This window comes from Aquarana catesbeiana, linkage group LG03 (assembly GCF_042186555.1).
Source record: "Aquarana catesbeiana isolate 2022-GZ linkage group LG03, ASM4218655v1, whole genome shotgun sequence".
Taxonomy (NCBI): domain Eukaryota; kingdom Metazoa; phylum Chordata; class Amphibia; order Anura; family Ranidae; genus Aquarana; species Aquarana catesbeiana.
The window spans coordinates 722,247,905-722,255,577 of NC_133326.1; the positions used below are offsets into that span (position 1 = coordinate 722,247,905).

The 7,673-nt window shown below is 51.5% G+C and overlaps 1 pseudogene; it reads left to right on the forward strand.

Moving 5' to 3' along the window:
• Positions 1 to 1,798: 1,798 nt before the first annotated feature.
• LOC141134375 (large ribosomal subunit protein eL14 pseudogene) lies at positions 1,799 to 2,134 on the forward strand (annotated as a pseudogene).
• The last annotated feature ends 5,539 nt before the right edge of the window (positions 2,135 to 7,673 follow it).

A 7,673-nucleotide genomic window follows, 5' to 3' on the forward strand; every position in this document is an offset into this window, starting at 1 on the left:
TAACCCCTCATAATGGGCACAGTAGGTGTACAGACCCAGGAACACAATGTATAATATCGCTATATAATTATATGCTTCTTGACAGTGAGGTGTGAGGTTGCTGGTTCCTTAGCTCCTGTGCTTCCAGAGACCAGGGGCTAGAGTTGTTTCTCTGCCCCAGGAGGGATGCTGGATCTTGGGGAGGACCCTGGCAGGGGCCCCCTGGATAGGCCTCAGCCTTTGGAAGACACTGGGCCTGGCCCAAGGAGACATGAGTCCCTGTTTGCATTTAGACTGAGGATTGAAGCGGATTGAGAAAGAAGAGGAGAAATTGGTAGCTTTGAAGGCTGAATTTAAGAAGAAAAAGCTGGTTTGTGCCAAAGTGTTCATCAAAAAGAGACCGGCTCTGAGGCCTGAGTTAAAGGACTTGGAGCAAGCTGTGTGGAAGCAGAAAGATCTCTGAAGGAGAATAGTGGAGCATTTAAAGAGAAATATAGGAACGAGGAATGGTTTAGCCAAATGAGAACAGGAGCCGCTTCCTGCATGGGAAGTGACCCAATCAGTGAGGAGATGCAGGTACCGACAGAGTCAGCAGGGAGTGAGAAAGTGGGCCTGGAGGATGAGCCCAGCTGTTCAACACCTCAGGCATCTGCTTAGCCCTCAATTGCAGAGGCCTCTGTCAACCTCCCTCTGCAGCAGAAATATGGAACATCTGAGCAGGAGGTTGAGGGAGGTATTGACATGCTGGAGTTCATCACTAAGTTGGACTCCCCTTTGGATGCGGCTTCCCCGGATGATGATGAGAAGATGGATACCGTTCTTAGCCCTGTGGAAGAGAGACCTGTGGAGAGAGCAAGATCCACCATGAAGTCTGCAACAACTGGGGAGGAAGTCTGATCCCACTGTCAGCCATGACATTGCATAAGTAACAGCACAGCATGCAGGTACAGTGTGTGTGCAAGATGGTGGTGTGAACTTTAATGACAATGGGCTTGCTGAGGGTTGTAGTGCTATGGGCAATCAGCCCAGACCCATAGACAATGTACAGCATGCAATGCAGTCTGAATTACCTGCTGAAAACAAAGCTTCAGATGAAATTGGTGAGAGTACCTGTCAGCTTCTGGGGGAAGAGTCTGCAAAGAGGAGCGCCATGGACAATACAGTGACTTTGCCTGGACCAGACACAGTGGCTGTTCCTGAGAATAGTGGAGTAGATCCTGGGAGCAGTAGTGCTACAACTCTCCAGGAGTCTGCAGTGGACAGTACTGTACTTGAACCCAGGAAAGAAGCTGCGTGTTTAGAGAAGAGGGAGAGGGTGGGTCCTGCCTCTGTTAATCCAAAGACTGCTATCCCAGCTGAATCAGACTCTCTGCCAGCAGGTTTGATTGTGTCTAAGGACAAGACTGCAATTACTGGTGCTGTAAGAAAAACATATGCTGGTGTTGCTGCTACAGGATCTGGGAAGGGGGAGCAAGCAAGGAAGGAATATGGAAATGTTTTATCTTCCTTAATGTTTAAAAGGAGGAATGTTGTACAGCTTAAATGGGAGGGTGGAGGACTTCCTCTGCATAGGAGGGCAGTGGTGGATAAAATTCTGTAGATGGGGTTTGGGCCCACAGATATCTTCGCCCTGATCAGTCTGGCAGGTTCCTATGAGTATGATTTGTCCTTTATCCGTTTGGAGTCTTTGGACATATTTTGGGAGAAATATGAGCACATGTGTAGGGGCCTGCCGGACTGGAAAGGTCTCATCCCCAAGCTTGTATCACGCCAGCCACTCATTAAAATGTGACAATCCTTTCTGCTATCCGCCGCCATCATGGTGTTCAAACGCTATGTGCAGATAGGCCATGTTGCCTATGTCTCTTTTGGTCCCCATGCTGGTAAACTTGTGGCAATTGTTGATGTCATTGACCAAAATAGAGCTCTTATCGATGGTCCCTGCAGTGGTGTAAGAATGCAAGCCATGCCATTCAAGTGCATGCAGCTTACTGACTTTGTTCTGAAGTTCCCCCACAGTGCTCTTCAGAAATATGTCCGTAAAGCCTGGGAGAAGGAGAAGATCAATGAGAAATTGACTGCTACTAACTGGGCAAAGAGGATTGATGCTAGAGAGAGGAAAGAGAAGCCCGGAGTAATGCCTAAAAGAAAATAAACGTAGGGCTTACATGACTGGGTGAACAGGGGTATAATGGGATTTGTAAAAGTAGATAGGATTGGTGGCTAAAGGGGAAGAGGAGAAGTTGGAAGGAAAGTAACGGATAGGAGGTCCCTCCCCAGCGTCAGTGTGAGAATAGGAAGCAGCTTGGAAGCATGTCATCCCTAGAGGAGCTGATGGGACAATTGCAGGCCGCAGCGGCGGTGAAAGGCGAATGATGGCGGGGGGACCAGGCGAAGACGCCTACAGACAGCACTGAGAGGAGGGAGTCAGCCCGGGTGCGGCGGTCCTGTTCACTGGATCGATTCTCCCCTGACTCCCCACCCAGAGCGCAGAGACAGGCGAGTAGCCCCCTCGCGTCCCTTCAGAGCCCCCTGCGAAAAGAGTGGCGGTTCCGGTGCGGGGGGGCTCTGGGCGATTACAGAAACAGAGGCCAGGATCGACGGGAGGGCCCTCCGGAATATCGGGGTCCCATGACGGACCAGCCATGCGGCCCAACACGGAGTTTTCGGGCTCCTCCCCTGGCTCAGTCGCAGCGGGGGCGGGGCTTCGGCGGGGATTATTGCAGTCACGGCCGCCGGGGCCAGCTTATTCCTCAGCTGGCAGCTCCCAGGGCTCAAGCAGGGTGCGGGGGATGAAGGAAACGGCAGGCGCACCGGGTCTGCGGGAGCGGGACAGCACAAAAGGCTCAGGAAAAACAGCAAGCAAGTCGCCAGGGGGGAGGAGGTGTGGCCAAACGGGATGAAGATCTCCGGCATCCAGGGCAGGATCCCCTGGAGGGCCATCTATTGCAGCGGAGGAGCAGATCGCGGATCGATCGGAAGGGGAACTTTCCCTGTCAGAGGAGGAAGAACCGCGCAGAACCAGGTCAGCAAGGGAGGCGGGACCATCGGCTGGTGGGAGGTCTTCCAGGCAGCCCGGTAAGTCCACTGCTACTTTGGGTTATTTAGAGGATGAGGGGATTGAGCAGTTAGAAAGGGGGGCACGGGGGGTAGGACACAGGGCCCTTCACAGCAGGGGGTTCCCCCCACTGTTCCACCTCTGGCTACGAGGGTCCATGACCACGCCCCAGCGGAGGATGGATTGCAGGGGTTCCTGTTGGGTCTGAAGGAACTAGTTAATAGGTTTGAGTCCGGGGTTAGCGGGGCTGTCACACCCGCAACGGCTTGGGTGGCTCCTAGTGGGGGGGTTCAGCGTCAGGGGAGGCGGTACCACAGTCACTGCCAGGACCATCGACAGGAAATCCGTCGCCCGCGGTGGTGGACACCGTGGTGGCTGCTCCTAATACGGATGTGGAACAGGCGGCCGGGGACAAAACAGGGGGGTCAGAGGGGGCAGCTAAAAAACAAGACTTGATTAGGTTGGCAGACATGGCCCGGTGTGAAGTCTATGTGTGCTTTGAGGGCCATTGGGCGCTCATTTGAAACAGGAGGTAAGAGATAAGATTTGGAAGGGGGAATATGTGGAGATATTTTCCCTTCTATCCCTTGAGAAGTTCAACTTGGATAGGGTAAAACTGGAGGACAATAAGAAAGAGGATGAGGAGAAGAGGAGGTACAGGCTCATACCTAGGACGTTTCAGAACTGGCTTCAGGCGTTCGCTATTTTGGCCAGTGTAATAGGGGAGAAAAACCCGGAGCACTGCTCCGCGCTTTTCTGTTATTTGGATGCGATAGGAGAAGCTCACAGAGTCTACAGGGGAGTGGCATGGTTGAGGTATGACGAACAGTTTCGTCAGCGGAGGGCGATACGCCCGGCCCTGCAGTGGGATCACAAGGACATCAGTCTATGGATGCGTCTGATGACATCGGCGCGGGCACCTAATCAGTTTTTTCCAGGTGGGGTCGGTTGGTCAGCTACTCCCAGACAATCGGCCACAAGGAAAAAGGGAGTCTGTTGGCAATATAACGAGGGCACATGCAAATTTGGGGGGGAACTGCAAGTTCAAGCATGAATGCTCGGGCTGCGGGGGAGCCCACCCGGTGTCCCGGTGCTTTAAACAAGGCAAAGGAAGGACTGGAGAGTCTGCGAACAAAAGGGAGGACGCCAGTGAGGGTGGAAAAGATGCGTCCGTTTCTAGATAGATACCCCGATAGGGAGGCAGCACAGGTTCTGGGCCAGGGGTTCTTGGAGGGTTTTAGGATACCGGCGAGATTGGGGGTATCTCCCCCTATGGCCAGGAACTTACATTCAGCGCTGCAACATCCCGAGGTGGTTTCGGAGAAACTACGGAAGGAAGTTGCTTTAGGGCAGATGGCAGGGCCTTTCTCAGAGTTGCCGATGCCCGACTTGGTGGTCTCGCCTTTGGGAGTGGTCCCCCAAAAAAAGCCGCTGAAATATCGGCTGATTCACCACCTCTCTTTCCCCAAGGGAGGCTCGGTTAACGACCCTATTGATCCAAAGATGTGCGCAGTTTCGTACACATCTTTTGATGCGGCAGTTTTTTGGGTAAGACGTTATGGGCAAGGGGCTAAGATGGTGAAAACAGACATTGAGGCTGCTTTCAGATTACTTCCCGTCCACCCAGACAGTTTTCACCTCCTGGGTTGTCACTGGCAAGAGGAGTATTATGTGGATCGATGCTTGCCAATGGGCTGCTCTATTTCATGTGCACTGTTTGAACATTTCAGTTCATTTGTGGAATGGGTGGTCCGGGACATCGCGGGGGTAAATTCCATCATCCATTATCTGGATGATTTTTTGTGTATAGGCCCGCCTTCATCCGAAGTGTGTACGATGCTATTGACAACGCTGGAACACATAGCGGAACGCTTTGGGATTCCACTGGTGCCGGACAAGACAGAAGGACCGACTACGGTGATTAGTTACCTGGACATAGTGTTAGATTCGGAGGCGATGGAGTGCCCACTGCCCGAGGACAAGTTGAGGGCATTGCAGGTGGAAGTCAGGGCAATCATAGGACTATGCAAGGTACAACTTAGGACATTACAGTCTGTCTTGGGTAAGTTGAATTTTGCGTGTCGCATAATCCCCATGGGCAGGGTTTTCAGCAGGTGGCTGTCGTCTAGCACAGGGGGAGTGGAGTCTCTGAGGCACTTTGTAAGATTGACGAAGGAACATAGGAATGACCTGTGGATATGGCACTTGTTTCTGGAGCAATTCAACGGAAGGGCGTTGTGGATGTCAGGGCCTGTGAGTAACTTTGATCTAGAGTTATACACGGATGCGGCAGGATCCACAGGTTTCGGGGCTTTTTTCCAAGGGAAGTGGAGCACGGGGCCATGACCAGACTCTTGGAAAGAAGCGGGGTTGTTAAAGAACATGGTGCTGCTGGAGTTGTTTCCAGTGGTATTGGCGCTGGAGCTTTGAGGAGCATCTTTCAGGGATCTGAAGGTGCGCTTCCATGGTGATAATCTGGGGGTGGTTCAGGTTATCAACAAGGTGTCAGCGGCATCTCCGCCAGTGGTGCGATTGTTGAGGCACTTAGTTCTTCGGTGCATGCAATTGAATGTGTTTATTTATGCAGTGCACTTGCCAGGAGTAGAAAACGTCATTGCTGACGAGCTGTCTCGCTTTCAGTGGGACAGGTTCTGGGAATTGGCACCTGCGGCGGATACACACGGGGTCCCTTGTCCCCCAGGACTATGGAAGATTGCATTGGAGTCGTCTCCGGCTGGATCAGACGGTCAGTAAGTGAAGCGACATGGGCAGCGTATAACAAGGTGTGGTCAGAATGGGAGTCACTGTTAACACAAGTTGGGGGGCCAGATGGAACACCGGATCGGAGGCTGCTGGTGATGTATTTTGTATATAGGACCTTGGAGGATGGGGTGTCATTGTCAGCATTGGGGAAAAAATTGGCGGGCCTTGCTTTTTGGTTCAAGTTGCAGGGAGAACAAGACTTTACAACAGAATTTTGGGTCAGGCGGGCCATGAAGGGTTATAGGATAGCAGGTGCCCGGTGTCTTTTGATTTACTGGGTAGGCTTTTTGGGCAATTACTAGAAACATGTTCTTCAAGTTATCAAACGTTGCTGTTCAGAACTGCGTTTGCCCTGGCGTTTTTTGGAGCATTCAGGATTGGGGAGCTCGTTAGTCCGTCCAAGAAAGAAAATGGGGGGATTGGGGCGGAGGATGTCATTTGCGGAGCTGATAGGTTGTCTATGTGGGTAAAAAAGTCTAAAACGGATCAGGAAGGAAAGGGCAAGTGGATAATAGTTTTATGCGATACCCGGGTCCCCACTGTGCCCAGTTTCAACTGTTAAAAAGTTTATGGAGATCCGTCCAGGTGGGACGGGCTCCTTTTTAGTGCACGAGAACGGGGAATCATTGTCGTGGTTCCAGTTTATTTCAGTATTTAGGAAGTGCTTGAGTGCATTGGGCTTGGGGGATCTGAAGTTTTTGTCACATTCATTTAGGATAGGGGCAGCTACAGAAGTGGTGAGATGGGGACTGGATAAGGAATCCATTAAGAGAATTGGGCGGTGGGAGCCAAGAAGGTTTAAATCATATGTCAGGCCTTGGTTGTTAGAGGTGTAGTGGAGCGGGGATAAGGAGTTGTCGGCATGGGTTTGTGTGATGTGTGTAAATAAATCAAGTGTCATGGTGGTTGGTGTTTTGTTTTCTTCTTTTGCAGGTTATCCACAGGGGTTGGTCTGGATTATGGGACATTCCTATGTCTGTTGGGGAGCACGGAGGGCGGATGTTAGACCTGCGGGTAGACAGCTGGGCATTTCCAGAAGGGAGGCTTGCATTAAATGGTTGGGAGTCCCTGGGATGCTTTGGAGCAGAATTGTGCCAGAAGTACACCGCTTTGCTCGGTTGGACAGGCCCCCGGACATTTTTGTTCTACATGTAAGGGGGAATGATTTAGGACTTAGGTCAAAGTTAGATATCACGCGGGATATCAAATTTGATTTTCTGCTCCTCCATGCTGCTTTTCCTAGCATGCTGATTGTGTGGTCGTATGTTATTGCCAGGACCACATGGAGATGGGCGAGATCGGTGGAGAGGGTCAATAAGGCCAGGAAAAAAGTTAATAGGGAGGTCAGCAAGTTTGTGGTGAAGAATGGGGGGCTGGCCATCAGGCATCTGGAGTTAGAGGTGGATACCTGGCGTTATCTTCGTGATGATGGGGTACACCTTAATGACGTGGGAATAGACATGTGGGCCCTAGGCATTCAGGATGGCATTGAAAGAGCACTAAGGGTGTGGAGGCGCGCTCAAGGGTAGGTTGTACCCTTGCTTGCTGAGGCGGGTGTTGGTCATTGCAGGTAAAGGAAGAAACCCCCCCAGATAAGGTGAATGTGGGACTCATGGTTAGTATGGGCCCGTTGGTGTATTCCAACTGATGTTATTTAGCTCGGGCTGTGTTCGGGTTGTCTCTGAGCTAGCTTGTCAGCTGGAGGCCTATTTTCAGTTGAAGGTACCGCAGTGCATGGTGGATGATCTTGATGTGATGCTGGGGGGGGGAGGATGTCCTGCATAGACCAACATTACCAGTTGAGGTTTAACAGATGTTGTTGTTTTATAGAAATTTAATAAAGGGGCTGCTACGGCCAATAAATACTCCAGAA